Source organism: Nansenia antarctica (assembly GCF_963989245.1).
Source record: "Nansenia antarctica genome assembly, chromosome: 2".
Classification (NCBI taxonomy): domain Eukaryota; kingdom Metazoa; phylum Chordata; class Actinopteri; order Argentiniformes; family Microstomatidae; genus Nansenia; species Nansenia antarctica.
This window is the reverse complement of record NC_137675.1, coordinates 47,076,315-47,099,579: the sequence shown is the minus strand read 5'-3', so window position 1 is coordinate 47,099,579 and position 23,265 is coordinate 47,076,315. Positions and strand designations below refer to the sequence as shown.

Below are 23,265 nucleotides of genomic sequence, written 5' to 3'. Positions count from 1 at the left end.
GACACTGATATTGTGGGCACTGACATAGTGTAATTGAACGGAAAGGTGGAACAAAGTGTTGGTTACAATGAAGGAGTGAAGAGGTGTTCTACGCATCCGTTCTCCGAAGGGAAGAAGAACACCTCTTTCAGGGGCCCTCTGCAGCCACGCCTGAGCCAGAAGCCAGAGAAGGACGTTTCCAGACCATGTGGCAGTGGACAGGAGCATGGTACCAGCACTGCTGGTGCTAACCCTCCAGTAGCGTGGCATTCATCCTTCTCTTCCATCACTCTGTCCAGCTGCCTCCCTCTGGGGTATGGGAACAGCATAGGTTAGTAGTACCGGCTACGGCCCCCAGCCTCTCTCTTAGTGCCTATGAATAAACAAAGTCTCGGGATCATGTGACTCACCATGTCCACCAGAGCGACGTACATGAAGAGCCCTGCGGTGAGGGCAAATATCCACATGCAGATGTTGTCGTGGCCGATGAGGATGCCCGTTATCATGCCAAAGTACGCCATCATGGCTGACAGCACGTTATAGAGTCTCCGGGGCGACGGACGGGGCGGGAGGCCTCCCCTCCTCCGGCCTCCCCTCCTCTGGGACGGACGGTGGTGCGGGAGGTATTTCTCGCTCTTCTGGGCATAATGGTGTGATTTGCACGCCCACACACACACGCACACTCGACACGCACACGCACACGTCTACTGGCATTGGCATGGTTGTAGACACCATGTACCAACCACCAGCGCCGTGGTCTCTAGCCTCGCCTCTGTTTGGAGCTTGGTTTTCTTTTGTGGTCGAGCCTCTCCTCCATCCTCTTCCCTTTCTGGAGGGCAGAAGGTAAGGAGCCTGCAGTGGCTCGTCTGGGCTGACAGCTGTGTCCAGCACTGCTGGTGCTAACCCTCCAGTAGCGTGGCATGCATCCTTTTCTTCCTCTCCTCCATCATTCTCTCCAGCTGCCTCCCTCTGGGGTATGGGAACAGCATAGGTTAGGTGTATCCAGCACTGCTGGTTGTGATGGAATAATATTGGCTAAGACATTTTATACATTAATAAGTGTAGAGATCTGAAAATGTAATATAAACAGAAACCAAAAGTGTGTATTTTCCACATTTCATTATTTTGTATTTTTTGAGAAAAGGCTTGTTTGTTTGATGGATGTGCTCCTAAGCCAATCAGATCACTTGAGAAGTCATATGTTGAGAGTTTGAGGAAGTGCAAGGGGGTGACAGATGATTGAATGATTGAGAGGACAACAGACACCTGTGGCAGAGTTGGCTGTGTGTTTTGGAGAGCGTGCGACTATTTTGTGATTTAAGTTTGGACTACTGTTTGACATTTAGCAATTTCGGGTTTTGTTTCAGTTTAAAGGGCTTAGCCGGTTTGTTATTTTTCATTTTATGATAAACGTGTACCGTGTACACCGACCAAACCGGGGACGTTCTGCCTGCTACCGGAGCAGCAACTTGTACCCTAGACTGAATCAGAGGATTGTTATCAACATTGCCGCCATCAGGACTGAGTCCGTGTGTGCAACGCGTCAACCCAACTCATCTTACAACTCAACCGCATCTGCTTCACCTCCACCATTCTACCACTCTGAAAGAGCCTGCCGCATTTGCGAAGGACACAGGCTTCGAGTCGGATGTCCGTCACGAAAAACTGACCATCGCCCAAGCCCGCAGGGGCACGGCAGCACACCGACCAGTCCGAGTCTACGCTGATGGGATCTTTGATCTTTTCCACTCTGGGCATGCTCGTGCTTTGATGCAAGCCAAGAACTTGTTCCCCAACACACATCTGATAGTGGGAGTCTGCAGTGATGAACTCACACACAAGCTTAAGGGCTACACAGTGATGACAGAAGGCGAGCACTGAGGCAATGCCGCTACGTGGATGAGGTGGTCCGGGATGCTCCCTGGACCCTCAGCCCTGCTGAAGAAACATAAGGATCAGAGGATGTCTACAAACACATCAAGGAAGCAGGGATGTTCGTGGCCACACAGAGGACAGACGGCATCTCTACATCTGACCTGATCACTCGCATCGTGAGAGACTATGATGTGTACGTCCGACGCAACCTACAGAGAGGCTACACAGCCAGAGAGCTCAATGTTGGCTTCATGACGGAGAAGAAATTCCTTCTGCAGAACCAGGTAGATAAGATGAAGGAAAAGGTGCGGACGGTGGAGGAGGTGTCCAAGCACTTTGTTCCCAGTGTGGAGGAGAAGAGCCATGACCTCATCCACAAATGGGTGGAGAAATCACGCGAGTTCATCAGGAATTTCCTGGAGCTGTTCGGTGTAGACGGAGCATGGCATGCCATTCAGGAGAGTAGTGGCCGGATGCTCCAGGCTCTGTCTCCCTACGCATCTCCCCGTGCTTCTCCCAGCAGCAGCCCCACTAGGGGGCGCTCCCCATCGCCGTCCTCAGACTGGCCCTCGTCTCCCCCTTCCTCCCCTAAGGGTGCCTCTCCCTCAAACTCCCTCAGCAGCATTGAGGTGGATGAGGGGTCATAGCTAAGACTCAGAATCCTGTTATATCTTAATTTATTGAAATAGTACCTCAGGAGAGGGTTACATTTTGGAGGCTCCGCTGAGATTCCCTTGTTGTAACATATTAACACACATTAACACTTTATAATAACTTTCATCCATAAGGCATTTATAAACCACTAATAAATAACACACAAATAAATGTGAATATGCTTTTATCATGTTATGTTCTGTTGTTATGCTCTTAGGTCATTCCTCCACTGTGGCTCCTCTGGGGAGGGTGTCTAGAAATCATGCTGCTCCACCCTTCATCATCATATCTGATGATGATGATGATGTGCCTGAGGAGATTGTGGTGATAAGCAGTGATGATGAAGAGGAGGAACTGGAGTGCCAGCAGCGCAATGCCTCTTGCCAGATTGTGGTGAAGGAAGAGGAAGGTACAGCAATGTGCAAACACAGCAGCAAGATTTGTTAGCTGCTGTGATAGAAAAAGGCAATCAAATGGGCTAAAACCACCATAAGAATTGAAACAAGTTTTATTTCATTTATTTATTCTAGTATGTAATCTATTTGTAATCTATTTATTTGTAATCTAGTATGTAATCTATTTATTTATTCTAGTATGTACATTACATTATTTTTGTTTTTTATCTTCACACTTCACATGCTTTGGCAATGTAAATGTATGTTTCCCATGCCAATAAAGCCCTTTGAAATTGAAATTGAATTGGAAGAGGAGGTCCCTTCCTCAAGCTGGGCCTTGACCTTTGGATCAATTTTGTTTGGTTAGTGAATGACTTGTTCACTTTGATACTAGAAATGTTTTTCTAAACAATTGTATGGGGTGGAATTTAAAAAAGATATAGTAACAACTTAAAAATAATGTGCTTTTTTAATGGGACACCAAAATAAATAAAGGATAGAAAAAAGCTAAAAATAAATAAATGTGAATATGCTATAACATGTTATTTGACTATTGTTATGCTCTTATATTATTAAATAAGACTTGTTTTCTGAGTTTATCTGTCTGTACCATGTGATGTATTAAAGTCTTCCAGAAACAATGCAATTTAATTCATGTATTTATGTCTTACGGAATGGCAGTAAAATGGCATACATTTACTACTATTGAGATGTATAAACTTAAATATCTCAAGATAGGAATATCCAATCAACATCACATTTTGAATAATAATGCAAAATAATTTATATTATATTCCATGTGAGTCATGTTTGAATATGCTAATTAAACATATGCTAATTAGTACACAATATGCTAACTAGGCACTCGTTATATGTAACTAGTGACAAGTAAGCTCAACATTTGAATCCTCTACTAACATTATTGTTTCATTTTGAAGGGCACATTTTGATAATGTTACTGACTTATAAAATAACGTAATAATAAATATGCAAATGAGCATATTTGGGTATGCAAATGAGCATTGAAAAGTGCGCTTGCAAAGATTGCAGACCCAATGAAGAAATATCAAGTTAATAAATAATGTTTTATTTAACAATTAGCACCAAATCACTCTCTCTCTCTCACACACACACACACACACACACACACTCACTCACTCACTCACACACTCACTCACTCACTCACTCACTCACTCAGGACGCAAACAGAAATTTTTTGGAGGTTAGATCATAAAAATAATAATTAAACAAAGGAAGCAGGAGGATTACTAATTATGGTAACAGCATACTAATTGTCCACTAATTTGAGGTCTCCAATTTGAAAGTATTTTAAGAGGGGGAACTCCCAAGTGTCACCGACGTCATATTTAATTGTGTACACTGTGTTCAGGGCACTAGGCTTGGACTGAGTCATTTGTAGTACTGTACCCAGGTACCACACTGGAGTTTGGTCACCTTCTTCACAGCAATTGTGGCTGACTCTTTTCCCCACTAACCTCTCTGGATTCTCCAGAAACTCAGTCAGGGTGTTCTTTTGCTGGATCCTCTGTCTCTTCTCTCTGGCTGCAGCAAGTTTCTTTGCCAATTTCTGTTTCTCCTCTTCTAGCCTCTTCCTTACTTCCTCCTCACTGCGGTATGTTATTGCAGGCTCCTGTTGATTCTCTTCTGTCTCCTCAACAACCTGGTTCTCTTTTAGAACTTCAAGCACATTCAGGCGAAGCTCCTTGAAGCTGAAAGTGTGAGATTTCCCATCTCTTGTGACCGACTGCTGGAACAGTTCTTTTGCTCCTTTTGCCTTAAGGACAGACCTGTGGAACTGCAGCTGGGTCACCAAGGCTAGAATCTTTTCTCTTTCAGTAGCCAGAGCTGAAAGTTGGTGATCTATTTCTGCTGCTGAACACCATACACCACCCAATTTTGTTATTTTATTTGTCAGCATGACCTTGTTGTTTAGTTCTTTGTTTTCTTTCTCTCTCTTCTGTTGCTGCTTTTTCAGAAGAACCTCCTGTCTGTGCTGTCTGATTTTCTCCTTCCTCTCCTTATACCTTTGCAGGACATCCCCAGAAGCTCTCCTGGCTTGGCTCATCTTCTCCTCCTTCTCCTCAGGAGGCAGGCTATCCAGCCACTCCACCGTGCCATTGTGGAGCCACATGATCATGGCTTCATGCGACATTGTCCTAGCAGAAGGCTTCTGTCGCACCAGCATGTCGAGGATGGCAAAGTCACGTTCTGACACAATATTTGTTGTTGGCACATTTCCAGCATGCGCCCTCTCTGAGGGATCCCAGTACTTTCCTCCTGGAAGCTGATCTGCAGCCTGCCTTTCCAACAGAATAAGCATCCCAGACATCATCAGCTCCAGGGCCTCCTGTGTCATGGTCTGAGGGGAATAAATACAAATATATCAGAATGACCATGCTACATCCTGACATTTGCAGTTACACATAACAGATAGTGTCAAAACCTACAAAATAATTTTTTATTTCTTTTTTAATTCTCGCAATTCTTTTTTTTACCAATCAGTCCATGTACGCGTTTCATGGGATAATCTTTCACTGTGTGTGGGTACAAGTGTGACAGTGTTTCATGAGTGTGACTGTACTGTGCATGCATGCTCACACGCGTGTAGTATGTTTGTACTCATACACACAGTAGGGTCTATGTACAGTTGTCATTCAATATATTTAAATTTGACAGATGCACAATATAAAAAATCACCTGAAACTCTTCATCGCCACTTTCACTGAAGAGTTCCTCGTACAGATCATCTTTGTGGACCTCAACAACTTCCTCGTTGAATAGGGCTTCTGCTTCCAGGAGTGGACTTGCATCTCGGCTCCATCTCTCAAACTGGATCTTCATATCCAACAGATGGTGGTTTAGGCTGAGGATGTTCTTGCCTTTTTGAGAGATGAGCCGCCAGAATGGTCCTGTAACCATCTTATCTATGATGCCAAGTGCTCTCACACCTGCCAAGTGGGCCTTCCCTTGCACATCTACCACAATGGAGCGCAGGAGCTGGTTTGGGTTCGGCAGTGACTGGATCAAGTCGATGATGTGGTTTCTATGAAAGTACACTGCAGCAGCATTGTAGCAGAGGATGTTTACTCGGTTGCCAATGAAAGTCACCATGTGATTTTTTTTATTAAGAGGAGCTAGATGAGCCTCCAGAAGGTGTGGAATGCCCGCTTCATCAGAGCCTCTTACGGTGAATGCTTTGCATGCTGTTCGGACTAAACTCACTGCTCCTGCTTCATTGGTGGTGAAGCTGTGGGTGTTCTTCCCCTCCTGCACAACGACGTCCTCAAAGCTCTTCAAGGCTTTCTTGGCTTCCTCCTCCAGGTTTGCAACAAGGTGCATTTTGCAGTAGAAATTTGACATTGACCCAAGTTGTGCTTTGTTTTCTTCACTTAAACTGTCCCACTTCTCAATGGCAACAGGGAGAAGATCTTCCCTCAACATCCTCAATCCTCTGTTGAACCCTGGGTTGATTGGTCCCTGATCAGACATTGTTGTCTTGATTGAGGCAATCAGTTTTGCGATGTTCTCAGTTCTTGTCCCTTTCTTTATTGCTCCCGCCAGCTCCTTGATCCTAAACATGAAGGAATCCAAAGTAGCCTTTGTGTCTCCTCCAGCCTGCTCTAGCAATCCTAGGGCCCTATTATGCACTTCTTAACTTGCCGTCTTAAGTCTTAATTAAGACGCACCGCCAGGTTAAGACCTACCGCCACCCTTATTATGCGCTTCATACGCGCTACTGCTATTATGCAGGTGTCGATAGGCGCCCACACATAAGACGTAATACTCCCGTGCATATATTACTCATTGTGGGAGTGTTCATATGTTAATGAAGTGCACTAGGCGCCCCTGCTATTATGCGATCTGACTTTGCTCCTAGCGCTAAGAAGTGGTTTGAAAAGTTCTTAAGTTTAGACTTCATGCACGTTTTGAAACACGAGCGCGCCTCCGCGGTTTGCGCATGCATGTGGGCACACATGAACACGCACGTGGCTCCACGGCAAGACGTCAATTACGGTCACAGTATAAATGCTTCATTTCAGAAGGGAGAGGCCAGCGCTGTACAGTATGTTGCCTCCGCATACTGTGCACATACAGTACGAGCATGCCGTGCGTAATATAATGACATCAACATCTGTCATTCCTGCAGTCTTCCAGCGACCCCTCTGTAATACTTCTCAACTCACAAGCGGAGGTATTGCCGTGTTTATTCAGAAAATAATCATGCACGAGCTTGTTACTTTCTTCTGCAGAGAAGCGCGCTGACCTCCTTCTTAGGACTTCCATAATAGCATAGCGCTAATGACTCAACGCCGGTTCTTAAAGGGAATGGCACCTGGCACGCTGATTGGGTTGATTGAGAAGACGCCCAAAACACACCCATGACTAATATCTTTGCTTAGCGCCGGGTTTTAGGCGCCCACTACCGCACGCATAATAGCAAAGTGGCCTTGACCACGCCTCCACGTCTTAAGTTTAGATCTACCGCCTCGTCTTATTGCTTAAGACTTATGAAGTGCATAATAGGGCCCCTAGTGTCATTGATTCTCCACTGGAAAGTGTGACCTCAAAATCCTGATAGTGCTTGTGAAACTTTGAGGTTCCATCTCCATGAAGACAGTGTCCAGCACTTGCACTGACTTGGCTGCTGAGCATGGCTTCGGCTAACTGCATGTCAGCAAGACTCCGGGCTTCCACAAGCAGGTGGGACTTCAACCACTTACTGGGCAACTGCTGCACATCCTTTCCAGTCAACTTTTTTAGGACTGTTCTGATGACACCATCAACCTTTGTCATGGAAACATTCATTGTTAATAACTCTATGATGACTTCTCTAATTTCATTTCTATACTTGCCATCTTCAAAAGTGGTGATGACATACTCATCCATGAATGCGCTGAGTTCAGCCAATTCCTGCTTTTCTTTGTCTAGCTGTTTCAGTTTGTTTTCCACCTCTATTAGCAACCTTTCTGTGTCTTCCCTTTTCTGCTCCTCTCTGACTTCTTTGACTGACATTCTCTTCAGTCTTTTTCTGCAACTGTCCAAACTAGATTTCATGCTGCATGCTCTCTTTTCTGCTTTCTTAACTCTCTCCTCGACTCTTTCTGCTGTTTCTTCCATGGCAACATGTTGTTGAGCTTCATGGACAACTTTCTCTCGAAGCTCTTTTATTTGGCTGTCTCTCTTCTTAAGCTTTTTATTTAGATTGCGCACCTTGCTTGTATTATGTTTGACTTGTTGCTTTTCCTTTTCCTCTTGGATGAACAGTTTTGATTTAAATGATTCACAGATTTCTGAATTGTGTTCCATTTCCTTCTTCAATTTGTTCTCCACATTATCCAACTGGACATGTAATGTAATGTTCTCTGACTCTAATTGAATATTTTCCTTGCCTACATTTAAAAGAGTTGTCTTGACTTGGCTCATGTCCTCCTTGAGGTGAATGTACAGTGTCTTGTCTACAGTCCCACCCATTTCTCTTTTCTTTGGGATAATGAATGCCTTCTCAAGAAATTCAGATAGCTCCCCCTCTTTCTTCTTTGTTTTCTTCAGGCCACTGAAGACTTGATGTGCCCTCTCGACACATTTTCTTAGTGCTGCGTCAGTAGCAGCTGCCATGTCTGACGCCTGTGACTCTAGAGTCTCCATCCTAAATTCTGCTGTAATCCCTCCATGCTTTCTTCTCAAATCTAGAACGGTCCTGTTGGTGATGTTTGAGACAGACCTTTCTTCTTCTCCTACAGCACAGGCCATTTTGCATCAAAGGGCAAAGGATCTGAAAGATAAGAGAACTCAAATTAAAACAATAGCGGACTCAACTGCATCCGTTACATATTTTCTCTGTTATAGGTAGGCCTATTGAAAGTCACAGGTAGAATAGGTATTGAAGAATATTCTCTTACATGCAGTGAAAGTCACAGCTCACAGTCACAATGCTTCAGGCAGATGTCTCCACACAATAATAGTCTTCTGATGTAATAAAATATGTATGAAATTCAGCAATGTTTTGCTATAGCCCACACTGGATAGAGGTTCACCCAGCCCCCCCTCTCTTGCGCGCGTGCCCTGCACACATGCACGCACACATGCACGCACACATGCACACATACACACGCACACACACACACACACACGCGCGCGCACACACACACACAAACACATACACACACACACACAAACACATACACATACACATACACATACACACACATACACATACACACACACACACACACACACACACACACACACACACACACACACACACACACACACACACATACACAAACACATACACACACACATACACACACACACACACACACACACACACACACACACACACACGAGACAGCTGGGAAGTTGACTAACACTTCGCTAACACGACTGTATTGTGTCAGCCTGACATTATGTTCGTCAGATTTCTGTCTGTCTCCTAATAATATTACAAATTGTTTGGCAACATTATCATGAGGGGTTCACTGAAATCTAAACGTTGGGTGATTCGCCGAATTCATTCTCCGCCTCCAACGAAACGAGATGCTAGTCCCGCCCCACCGTTCTCCTCAGCAAACCACAGCTAGCGCTGTAGCATCGGTCACACCCCAAATTAAACTTAACATTGCTTCACCAATAATAGTCTGTCAGAACACACCACACATCCAAATGTTCACAGCTAGCTGTAGTTGATCACCAGGTATGTTTTATTCATGTAGGGAGAATACTTCATGTAAGAAAAACGATAGGAAAATCTTTCTTACCTTTCTTGACTGCTTAAAAAATCCGGAAACTGGTGAAACTTGCTGTGCGCGTGAACATATCCCTTGGAAACCAACTGATAGTTAGGTTGTATTGATCTGTCATTGGGATCCCCCTCCGAAATTGGTCAACATTAAACCACATTTCGGCCGTAGCGTGACCAAATGTAGTTGATAGAATCGGACGCTCTGAGCGCGACGGACACCTCACATCTGGACTTATAATTAATGAATGGTGAAACGGATTATATTGAAACATTGTATGAGTGGTAACAACAACTATTCACACAAGTTAAAACAGTCAATCCATATTTTGTCATACACAGTGTTTATATGTATTGGTTTATCTAATGAAGACCGTTTGTGTACAGTAGAATTCTTGTCCAGCGGACAGCTTTTAGAACGTTACCTAACTGCCTACAACTGGTATAATGCATACTTACTTGTTATAGTCGTACATACAGTATATGAGCCTTTTATATTGTTAGCAGAATCATAGGAACATTATGTGCTACAAATGTGAATCTTATGAAATTACATTGAGTGAAAAACTTCGATACTAGAAGTAAACGTCAATTGTAAAAATTTGCAGGCTACTTCGTCGCTCTCCTTTTATGGAGGGGCGCTACAACATGTTTTACTGTACACTTGTTTATGAATGGTGTATAAACAGCGTATCAATTGACATTATTATAAAGTGTTACCCAGCTGGGTAATCTGTATTTAATATGCCACAGTGCACTCGCTCAAAGAGGAGACATCATGAGAGAACACTGACCTTCTTTGACTAATCTCCAAGGACTGAAGAAAGTGTTGTGCAGGCTCAGAGAGGAGAAGAGATGGTGTTCCTGGAAGCTCTCGTTGAGCCTCCTGAGCAGCGTGGGTATGGTGGCATGGCCGAAGCGGAACGCTGCGGTAGCAAACACGTTGGAGGCTGACGGGTCTGTGATTGGATCATAGCCCCCATAGGGACCGACGTTGAGATCAAAAGCCTCTCTTCCAATGATTTTTGGAACATAATCCCTAATGGTGATAATCTGGGAGAGAAAAACAACAACAACAACAACAACAACAACAGAAAAGAATAGACCTTTAGATAGTGTATCTTCCACAAAAAGGAAAACATACAACAAAACAACTTGCAATCTATAATTCTGATATATGAGGAGTGTTCATTTCCAGCAGTTTAGGTGGAATAGGGTAAAGGAGCTTTATTATACCAGCTTGATATGTTTGTCTCCACATATTTTTGATATTCTTTGATTGTGATGCAATCACTTTACCAGTGTATAGTTTTTATTTATTCATGTCATTTACCTGTATTATAGAGGTATTATATAGGTATTATAGAGGTATTATAGAGGTATTATAGAGGTATTATAGAGGTATTATAGAGGTATTATAGAGGTACACAACTGGCTGAATTGTTATTGGCTGAAAAGATGCTAAAACAACACGTGGTAAAACAACACGTGGCTATTTTGTGTTTTCTTCACTTTCTTCACAAGACATTTACAGCCCAGTGTAGCGTTACAGTGAAAACATCTTTAATAAGGGCTAAATGATATAAAACCAAATATGAACTAAACCAAAATTAATTTGTGATTGACATCAAACAATACACTTATTTTAATTACTTAGCATGAGCACTTTGAGCTGCAACGTTTGCAGGAAAAGCGCTATACAAATAAATGTTATTATTATTATTACTTTCTTGTATCATTGGACAGCCCTAGTTTCCATAATAGACAGTGGGACTTGTTAGGATATATTTTTCAAAGGTCCTATTGTCCATTCTCCAGCACCAGCTGCTTAAGTCATGATGTTACATATCTTATCAGTTTTCCTGTTTTAATATGCACATCATGAGTATTGTATCCTAAGAACACATACGACCCATTGTAAGCTACTGTCTGGGAACTGTCTGATGACCATGAATCCAGGTGTTGTAAGAACCGATAAAAAACTCTCACGTCTAAAAGCCAATGCACACAGCCCCGATTTTGTCGCACCGCCGAATTCGATTCCATTGTTTTGAATGAGACAATGCACACAGCGTGCGATGCGATATTATCGCACCACAACATTCGATTCTCCATTCACACCAATTGAAATAATTCTGTGTGCATTGGGCTTAACACAAGACAACACTCCATTCATAGTTTTAAAACATTCTAATAGGCCATTCAGCTCTTACATCATAGTGGCCAAAAGGGGAAGAACTCTGTGTCTTGTGAAAGTATATAATGTAATGTAATCTGAAGAAGAACACCTTTTTCTGAGACCACCTCAGGTTAAGGTGCAACTCTGTACTACACGTGTGATCTTCAATAAACGTCCATTTGTGCGATAGAAAACATCTCTCCTCTTTCTTGGAGCAGTCAACCAAAATAACTGATTATTCTGATTTTAATTCCAACAGACTTGCCTGGTGCAGCGCTCCAATGATCTTGCGGGTCTCTTGATAGATGGTCTCTGAGCTCCAGTGGGCGTTGAGGTCCTCCAGAGCCTCTGCTATCCGGTTGTGTTCCCTCACCCACAGCGTGTGCAGTGCTGCCAGGGGCAGGATCTCGTTCACCCTGCTGTCTCCAGCCAGGAAGCACTCCACCCTCGGCCCTCTGGGGTCGGCTGGGTTCTGAAAACATGCAGACGGGCTGGTGGAGACGGAAGGCAGGTACGCTCTGCCGTGTGGGTCTGTGAGTCCAGGATTGACGGCCAGTTGACCCCGGGGGCTTGACAGGTTCCGGAGGGCACTCTGTAAAAACAGGGTGTGGCCGTACACAGTGGAGGCGTCCAGGAAAGAGGTGATTGAGTTCATTTGTTGCCGCTGTAGCGTGTGTCTGGTGTCGGCCGCAGCGGGCGGGACGTGGCCAGAGAAGCAGGCAGGCGAGGAGCGGAAAAACGTCAGACAGCTTTTGTTCCTGGACAACACTTCCTGAGGGAGAGTCTGCAGCAGAGAGAAGATAATTACAGACTGTATGTGACACGGTCTGTTGAAAGGGGCCGCATGTCGGCAACTCTCGTGCAAATTAAATGGTAAATGGACTGCACTTATATAGCGCCTTTTTTGCTGCTCCAAAGCTGCTCCAAAGCGCTTTACAACGGCCTCTCATTCACCCATTCACACACACATTCACACACCAATGGCGGCAGGCTACCATGCAAGGCGCCGGCCCGCTCACTGGGAGCAAATTTGGGGTTCAGTGTCTTGCCCAAGGACACTTCGACATGTGGCGAGCCGGGGCTAGAACCGCTGATCTGCCAACCTTGTGATCATTAGACGGCGACTCTACCTCCTGCACCACAGCCGCCCACACAATGAACAAAAAGCTTCTTCCTTTTTTCTTTTTAAAAAAAATGTGTTTTCCATTGTTTTTGCATATTACAAACGTTGAAGTGTTGAAGAGCCCACTTGATATACTGGTTGAGTGATACATGGCTTGTAAAACAAACTTACATTTTAGGACGTGTTCAAAAGCAAGGACTGTGTGATCATCTAGTTATGTGTAGTTATGTGTTTTTAGCATGTTGATGTTCTATCAGCATGTTGTGATGTGAATGAGACAATGCACACGGCATCGGGATCCGATGTAATGTTCAGACTTTTGTTATAAAAAATTTGAACACATTTCCGCATTGTTGAAAATCAATGACACATCGCTAGTCAACTAACACAGCTTGTTCTGTGAGCCTGCTAACAATGTAATGTATTGTTGTATGTATGTTTGGCTTGAGTAGTGAGTTTGTGTTGTGATTCTCAACAACGTTGAAACGTAGTTTGTGTGTTTATCAGGGCTCTCAAGTCTCACGCATTGGGCGTGAGACACACGGGCGTGTGAGCGTGTTGAAATGCGTGTGTCTCACGCCCAATGCGTGAGACTTGAGAGCCCTGGTTTAAAAAGAAAAGTCTGAACATTTGTTTGGTTGCCGATATGAGGACCAAGAGGACTAGAACGTGTCACAATTATCTGTGGGATATGAATGTCCTCTAAGCCAGTAGTGACCAGGTGTCATACAGACCAAATTAAAACACTCCCTGCATCAGAATAATGAAATGCAATTCGGTTGTTAAGTCTGACGTCAACAGAAATTTAGCAATTTCCGGGTCCAAATAAAAAATTCCCCGCACCAGAGTACCAGTGTACTAAAGCGGTAGAATTTCAGTTCAATCGTTGTTTAGACTCGGATCTATTCATACAACAAGGGACACAGCACTTTCCCGTTTTCCCCATATTGTCAGCGTCTTTGAGCCTCGGAAAAGCGCTATACAAATATAATTAATTATTATTATTACTGCGGCATTTCGAAGAGAGCGCCTCAGCCAACGTTGGACCCGGAAACACGTCACGACTTAACAACCGAATTAGATACTGTAGCTTGAGCTTCAAAACTTGTCCAAATGAGAATGAATTAATTCATGTTGACTGTATTATAGAAGCACTAAATGTACTATTTAGAATTAGAAAAATACCTTTGGCGTTGGAAATTATTCCAGTTATTGACCTAATGTAAAATGTTGACATAAGATGATGTCTTTTCCCATTGTACTTCTTAAATAGCAAGAGATGTGGATTATTTCACAAAATATATGTATATATTATACTGTATGAATATGTTACACGTTTGTGTTTTGGTCCGCATGTCGGCATCCGATTTAATGTTCGGATTTTTCTTTCATTTCCACGTTGTTGAAAATCAATGACACATCACTAGTCATAACACAGCTTGTTTTGTGAGCCTGCTAACTATGTAAAGTAGTGTTATAGTTAACTAGGTAGCAGTGGGGATTACTCTGAAGCCACTGCACTGCAGTATTTTGGCTTGACTAGTGAGTTTGTGTTGTGATTCTCAACAATGTTGAAATGAACGTGTTACATATGGTAGAATATGGAATGTTAAAGAAAGAAATCCCCAAAACAGGAAGAGAAAGACAACTGTGATTGGTTAGGGGGATCATAAGACAACTGTGATTGGTTAGGGGATCATATGATGAGGGGTGAGGAGTTACCTCAATAGGGAAGCAGGGGTTTATGTTTTCACATGTGCTCAAACAGTCCAGTCCTCCCAAGAAAGCAGCTTTGCTTGTGCTCTGAGGAGTGAAGGATATGTCATGGTCTATGTACTGGCCCCAGTCCACCAGCATCTGAGAATAGGCACAGTCTTCCACAGTTCCTTTCCTGGTGCTCTGCATCATGTTCTTGCTGACTTCCCGTACCTTAATACAGTTAATACATTAAATCAGTACCTATTAATACAGTTAATACATTAAATCAGTACCTATTAATACAGTTAATACATTAATACAGTACCTATTATTGGATATATTATTATTTGGATGACAGGGCTGATTGCCGACAGGTGTCAGTAATCAGCCTCGTTATCCAACTGGTCTATTTAACCTTGGTGTGTTTGTTCCCCCTGGCAGTGAACGAGGCAGAGACAAGCTGCCAGATGGAGAGAGAGAGACACTGTGTGTCAGTGAGCGAGTCCCGAAAGGGCGTATTAGTATTTGTTTGTTACACGTCAGTGACGTGCTGAGCTGTACAGCGAAATTAGGGGTCTAATTATTTTTTAGATGACTAATAGGCACAGTCTTCCACAGTTCCTTTCCTGGTGCTCTGCATCATGTTCTTGCTGACTTCCCGTACCTTAATACAGTTAATACATTAAATCAGTACCTATTAATACATTAAATCAGTACCTATTAATACAGTACCTATTAATACAGTGAGAACAAGGAGCATCGACTCAGAATTGGAGATATGTTGCTCTCCCCATTTTCACAGAGGACATAACACTGAAGTAAAATGTCATAAACTGTAGTTTCATTTGCTGTCATTTCCAGGGAAATCATAGGACCAGACAAGTACTCTTATGATGGATCTCTAGATCACCAGCCTTTTGGAAAAATGGTCTTGTTGACTGTAAGCTGTGAATGTGTCTTCATAATCATGACCCATTGTATAATTAATGAATGGTCTCGTCTTAACAAAATCAGTTGATGCACATGTGGGGAGCATGGCACGTTCTGGCCTGCAGGTGGAGCCAGACTGTGGTGGAGGGTGGATGACAGGGCTGATTGCGGACAGGTGTCAGTAATCAGCCTCGTTATCCAACTGGTCTATTTAACCTTGGTGTGTTTGTTCCCCCTGGCAGTGAACGAGGCAGAGACAAGCTGCCAGATGGAGAGAGACACTGTGTGTCAGTGAGCGAGTCCCGAAAGGGCGTATTAGTATTTGTTTGTTACACGTCAGTGACGTGCTGAGCTGTACAGCGAAATTAGGGGTCTAATTAATTTTTTGATGACTAAGAAATCTAAGTTTCTTTGTAGGACAATCTACTCTGTATTATACTGCAAGTATATCTAGATTTCGGGCGGAGAAGCGGCGAACAAGCAACGCCAGCGTGCGCTCTCGACCGGCATTTTTTGAAAAGTGAACTTTAGAGATTACCAGAGGAAGTTGGAACCCGTTATAGAGCTGCCCGCGGTTCCAGCCCCTGGGCTGCCTTTCTCCATCCTCATACTCTGCTGGAAGCCATCTGGCCAAGGCGCTGTTGGCTGCTCCCCAGAGAGGGTTCTGTCTGAAAAACATGTCTTAGTATTTACAAGATATCCCATAACTGGGATATATTGGGTGAGAAAGCAGATAATGAGAATTTTCTATCAGTCCATTGTTGAAAGTGTATCAGATATGGACAGTGATGCCGGTAACGCGATACTCTAATCTGATTACTTTTCCCAGTAACGAGTATTCTATCGCGATACTATTTCCAAATCAGTAATCTGATTAAAGTTACTTATTCGAGTGACTGTGCGTTACTATTGCGTTACTACCTCATAACTTAGGCTAAATGCAGTATTTCTTTGTAATGTTCGATAGTAAACAAACATTTATTGCTTTTCTCGCGTCTTGGGGAGTGACGTCAGTGATCACGTTTTCAACACGAGGTGCAGCAGAATCGCTCACGTGTATCACCACGCTGATTGCACAGTGTAAACAGAAGCGTATAATGGAGCGAGAACAGAGATATGCGTTAAATAGCTGGAAATATAGGGATTATTTTGAGTTTGTGTCAGCAAAGGATGACAAGAACATAAATGTTCGTTGTACACTCTGTGCTGGAAAGAAAATATTGTCCTGTGGTAAAACCACAACATCAAATTTAAAGAAACATTTGGAATCTCTGCACAGCACAGTCAAGCTCGCGGAGAAAGTCCCAGAGACCGCGGCCTCGACTTCTGCGGGAGGTCCCACACCGCTCAAGCAACAAAAGCTGGACTTCAGTAGGCCTACAAAATCACAACCTGTAAGTGTGGGAGAGTTGAATAAATTGGTCGGGCGGTATGTTGTAGAGGAAATGCTGCCCATAAACACAGTTGACTCGCCCTCTTTCCGTGCCATCATTAACAAGATCCCCACTACTACCAATGCCGAGCTACCTCACAGAACATCTTTTTCTTCGTACTTGGAGAAGGAGTATGCAGAGATGGAAAAACATCTGAAGGCTGCGCTGAACGAGGTCGACTATGTGTCAACTACAGCGGACATTTGGACAGCTAACAATAGGAGCTATATGGGAGTAACGCTCCACTGGATTAGTAGATCCACATTAGACCGCAACAAGGCTGCATTGGCGTGTAGGAGAATCCGCGGTAGACACACGTATGATGTTATTGGTGCAGAAATCGAAAACATTCACTCTTCATATGGACTAATCAACAAAGTAGTAGCAACAGTGACAGATAATGGATCTAACTTTGTCAAGGCATTTCAAGTCTATCAGCCTGCTGTCACAGAGTCCGATGATGAGACGGTGGAGGAGGCCACGGATGATGTCACTTTTTTAGATGTGTCAGAAATCCTATCAGCTGAGGATGATAGTGATGGCCAGCTGATTCTTCCCCCGCACCAAAGGTGTGCTTCACATACCCTCAACCTTATTTCTACAAGTGATGTGGAGAAGTACATCACTTCCAAACCAGAGAGCAAGGCTGTGTATAGGAGCAGCACAGCAAAATGCACAGCTCTCTGGACGAAAGCAAGCCGATCTACCGTTGCGTCAGAAACGGTGGAGGAGGTTAACAAAAGAAAGCTCCTGGTACCGACATCCACAAGGTAAAATTCCTTTTACGAAGCCATAAAGAGAATCGCAGAAATCCCCATGAATGAGCTGACTACTCTGTGCAACAAGCTGGGAGTGAAGTGCTTCAAAGACCAGGAGTACCAGTACCTGCATGAGTACTGTACCGTCATGAAGCCTCTAACTATAGCACTGGATATCCTACAAGGTGACTGTCCGTATGGGACTTTACTGCCCACACTTGAAGTCCTGATGCAGAAGACCCTTGCTGTGAAAGACACCCTATCCAAGATGACTGCAGGCCTTCCAGATGCCATAGTGCAGGTATGCTATGTTGTTCCATCTTAAAGATAAATAAATACATTTTCATTGCACTATTCATGAACATGGAGCAGAGTCACACCATACTGCAGTATGTAGGTTGTCAGTTGCACAAACTAATTGCATACATAATTAGTAAATAAAGGTATAAATAATAGACCTTATAGGCTACAACTAGATAATAATAAACATATCAAATTATATCTTTCAGGCTATCCAGACTCGTTTTGCCAGTGTGCTGGACAACAAAGATGCCCTTCTCGCAGCTGCTAGTTGTCCAAAATTCAAACTCCGATGGCTGAGAGATGAAGGTAGGAGGGAGCAAGTAAAGGAGCTTCTCACAGCAGAATGTCGCAAAACTGCTCCTGCAGCACAGAGCCCTGCCAGTGTACCCACCACGACTGCCAACCAAGGCGAGATGGACTTTTTTGCTTTTGAGGCGGAGCCAGAGGAGACCTACTCGGCAGAAAAGGAAGTCATGGACTACTTGAGGTCAGGGCATGAGCTTCAGATTCTGAATCAGTATCCAAACATTAAGAACATTTTCTTGAAGTATAACACTCCAACCCCATCTAGCGCTCCTGTAGAGCGGCTCTTTAGTCTGGGAGGTTTGGTGCTCACGCCTAGAAGGAACAGACTTTCTGACAAGAGGTTTGAGAAGCTTCTGTTAATGAGATACAACCACTGGTTTACTCGCCCCTTTCCACTGTTTCACTCATAGTGTGTTCATGGCCTCCATAGCGTGTTCATGGCCTCCATAGCGTGTTCATGGCCTCCATAGCGTGTTCATGGCCTCCTTCCAGTCTTGACAGCTGAGTTCACTCTTCATTGATAAACTCAGACTCACCCAGTTTAGGATTAGGATTATATTAGGATCATATCTGAATGGTCAGGGTAGGTTTTAGGTTTTGTGAAACCACTCCTTGCTAGTTACTGTGTTAAATAAAGATTATATTTATTTTATTGTTTAAAAACAAGTATTTATGTTGGGTGAGGCAAAGAAAGACTCTTTATTTTGTTGTTTTAAGTTATTGTTTAAAGTTTAATTATGTAATTTAAGTTACTGTTAAAATAAAGTGAGTTTTGGCAAAACCAGTTTTCATTTTTATGTTGCGGGGGGGGGGGGGGGTCGGGTGCCTAGGCAGCTGCCAATAGTAACTAAAAAAGTAACTAGTAATCTAACTTAGTTACTTTTTAAATCAAGTAATCAGTAAAGTAACTAGATTACTTTTTAAAGGAGTAATCAGTCATCAGTAATCAGAATACTTTTTCAAAGTAACTGTGGCAACACTGGATATGGAATAATTGTTTGGTTTGGCAACTTAACTGTACAACAAAAAAACAGACTAGTCAGCATTCACAAAACAGCTATGAAAATTGTAGGTGAAAGAGACTATGTGATCCTAAATAAACTATATGAAAAAGCTGTCCTGGACAAGGCTAACAAGATAATCGCAGACCCCCAACATCCGCTCTCCACAGAATACGAAGTTCTCCCCCTAGGTAGAAGGCTTCGCATGCCAAGATGTAACTATAAGCTCTTAAAACTATCATTTGTCCCATTCTCCATTAAACTAATCAATTCTCTCAAGCAGAAACGATGATTAGGACATGATCACCAGCACCTGCACTTGATCTTAGACACCACTTGAAGGGCCATGTGCAATATTCGAAAACACCACTTGAAGGGTTATGTGCAATATATATTTATACCAAATGATGCCATGTCCAGGTGGAAACTGCTGCCAATGTCACTCAATGTTTGTTGCTGTCCTGTTGTTTACTTTGTCTACTGTATGTTGTATGTATCGTCACTGTTGCACTTGAAGCATGAAAGTACCATGCCCAAGACAAATTTCCCCTCGGGGACAATAAAGTTCAATCAATCAATAACACAACACAGGTGTGTACTGTATGCCATCTTTAATCTCTAATTGGTTTGCCAACCAACACAGTTTTTTGCAAGCTTGATCCAGTTATGGTGCTTTAAAGTAACCCTGCTGATTGGGTGAAAGTTAACATTGTAGTGGTGTGCTAGAGACCCATGCCTCCAGGGGATTGTGTCCACATACTGTTGTCCATATAGTGACATATAGCATAGTATATATATATATACATTCAGCTTTGCCGACTCCATGTGACAGCAGCTGGTGGAACCGGGAACAAGTCATCAGCCGATCAAATGTTCAGACTTATATTCTGGAAAGTGTAAATACATTCCAGCGTTGTTGAGAATCAATGACACACTCGCTAGATAACCAACACAGCTTGTTTTGAATGAATGAATGGTCTTTATTGTCATTAATACAGTACAGGTACCATACAACGAAATTTAGGAGGGGGGGCTCCCCTGGTGCTTGGAAAAAAGACTAAAAACAAGCGAGCCAAGGGTAAAACAAGAGAAAAGAGCTGATTGACATAAATAAGGCTATATACACTATCTACTATACTATACAATAAAACACTGTGCTGTACACTATGCTATGATATAAATATCCTAACTTTTTCCTATATCTGAACCTTATGTACACATGGGTTGTCATATTGCACATAATATTTGTTGCACATTCATTAAAGTGTGGCAGTTAGCAGGTTTAGAATGTTCACAGTTGTATTACAATATTGCACTTATGTTTACAATCTAGTAGCTGCCATCAAATTGTCTAGATTGTCCAGAGCCTAGAACCTAGGTCTTTGCTGTGTTCAGGGCCTGAATGGCCCTAGGGTAGAAGCTGAGCTTCAGTCTGTTTGTCCGTGCAAACATGGTCCTGAACCGCCTGCCTGAGCGCAGCCGAACAAAGTGTTCGTTCCCAGGGTGGGATGGGTCCCTGGAGATCTTGGAGGCCTTCCTGAGGCAGCGTGTGTTGTACAGCTCTTCCAGAGAGGGGAGGGGGGCGCCGATGATCTTCTGGGCCGATCTCACGACTCTCTGTAGCGCTTTCCTCTCTGCGGCTGTGCAGCTGGAGAACCACACGCAAATGCAGTAGGTGAGGATGCTCTCCACTGTGCTGCGGTAGAAGGTCACAAGCAGCTCCTGTCTGAGGTGGTAGTTCCTGAGGACTCTCGAAGTAGAGCCGCTGTTGTGCCTTCTTGGAGCCCCCCCTCCTAAATTTCGTTGTATGGTACCTGTACTGTATTAATGACAATAAAGACCATTCATTCATTTATTGTACATATTACTTTATATTTGATACATGTTTAAATATGGGAAGAACTTTATAGACACACGTACACTTTCTGTTATATTTGTGTTTCTTTATTTTTGGGGTTAACCATTGCTGTCTGATTTTGTTGGGGGGGGGAGAAATATAGAAAAGAACAAATGTACAGAACAAGACTAACAAACAGCTTCTTCCCCCAGATGATCAGACTCTTGGAACAAGCCCACTGTAGACAGTTGACTCACTAACGGCACCGCTGCCTTGTCTTACCTGCATTAATGGCAAGGAAAGTTTATTTGTATAGCACATTTCATACAACAGGGGCAATTCAAAGTGCTTTGCATATTGCAAGAAATACTGAAAAAGGATATTATTTGTATAGCACATTTCATACAACAGGGGCAATTAAAAAAAATGCTTTACATGTCTTAACAAATAATGTCACAAATAAACTTGAAACTAATCTGTCCATCAGTCAGAGTTTAAATATTCAAGCAGTGCAGCTCCATCCTGTTGATGTTCCTGGAACACACGAACAGGTGGCTGAACACACGAACAGGTGGCTGCACGTTCTTTAACAAATCATTTAACAAATCATATCACAAATAAAATACTGCATCTGTCCATCAGTCTGAGTTGAAATATTCAAGCAGTGCAGCTCTCACACCAGCTCCTTCCTGTTGACGTTCCTGGAACATACGAACAGGTGGCTGCACATTCTCCATCACTGGAGGGTCTGGCATGTAGCGGTCCCCATGCTCCTCACAAATGTTGTGCAGTACACAACAGGCCATCACCATTTTTTGGGTGAGGTCCAATTGACAGTCATTCCTCTTTAGGAGACACCTCCATCTACCTTTCAGCCTTCCAAAGGATGTCTCCACAACTGCCCTAGCACTGTTTAGCCTGCCATTATAAATGTGTTGCTCCTGGGTCAGTCGGCCTGTATCAGAAAAAGGCTTCATCAGCCATGGTTGCAGAGGGTACGCAGGGTCTCCAATTAGGTAGTGTCCTATGTCACGTCCTGAGATGTTTGCGGTGTGCTGATTAAAAAATTGTCCAGTCACAATTTCCCACAAATGAGACTGCCTCAGAACCCGTGAATCATGGACACTCCCAGGAAAACCAACACAAACATCCCAGAACAGACCCTTGCCATCAACAACACCCTGAAGTATGATTGAATGCCATCCCTTTCTGTTATAATAGTCACGTGGGAACGCTTCAGGTGCTATTATGGGGATGTGGCTGCCATCTATCGCTCCAACGCATTGAGGTGCCCTCCACCTGTTGCCGAAAAATGTAATAATAATAATAATACATTTATTTTATAAGGCGCCTTTCATGGCACTCAAGGTCGCCGTACAACAACACATTTAAAAAAACAGTTACAAAATTCTAAATACTAAATACATAGAAATATACAGTATAAAACATAGCTAGCAGCAGAGCAGCACAGGAACAGTAAATCAATAGGGATACGCCTGCGTAAACAGGTGGGTTTTGAATGAGGAAATTGAAACAATGTTCCTGATGTCGGGGGGGAGGGAGTTCCAGAGGCGAGGGGCGGAGCGGCTGAAGGCTCTAAACCCCATGGTGGACAGACGGTCAGGTTGATGGAGGAGGCAGACCTGAGGGACCGGGTGGGAATTTTGATGTGGAGGAGGTCGGACAGGTATGGATGGAAGAGGTTATGGATAGCCTTGAAAGTATGGAGAAGGATTTTGTAATCGATGCGGTGTTTGATGGGGAGCCATCTCCATCAATTTACGGGAATCAGGGGTCTTAATGTGGTCAGGAAGCAGCACCTTAATAACTGCATTGCAGAAATCCTGCACACAAAGACAAACAGTAGAAATGCTAATGCCAAAAAGGTGACTGACACTCCTGTAATCATTGTCGGTGGCCAGTCTCCACAGGGCGACGGCAACCCCTTTAGACACAGGTACAGATAACCGGTAGTTGGTGGTCTTCCTTTGCAGGACACGGCCTAGGCGACGACAGATGTAGGTGAAGGACTCC

At 43.4% G+C, this 23,265-nt stretch overlaps 1 pseudogene across 1 annotated transcript; it reads left to right on the top strand.

The window, feature by feature from the left end:
- Positions 1-501: 501 nt before the first annotated feature.
- On the top strand, positions 502-2,501 carry LOC308151730 (choline-phosphate cytidylyltransferase B-like; annotated as a pseudogene). Its single transcript has 2 exons — positions 502-511; positions 1,499-2,501. The product of its transcript is annotated as a choline-phosphate cytidylyltransferase B-like (transcript).
- Positions 2,502-23,265: the final 20,764 nt, after the last annotated feature.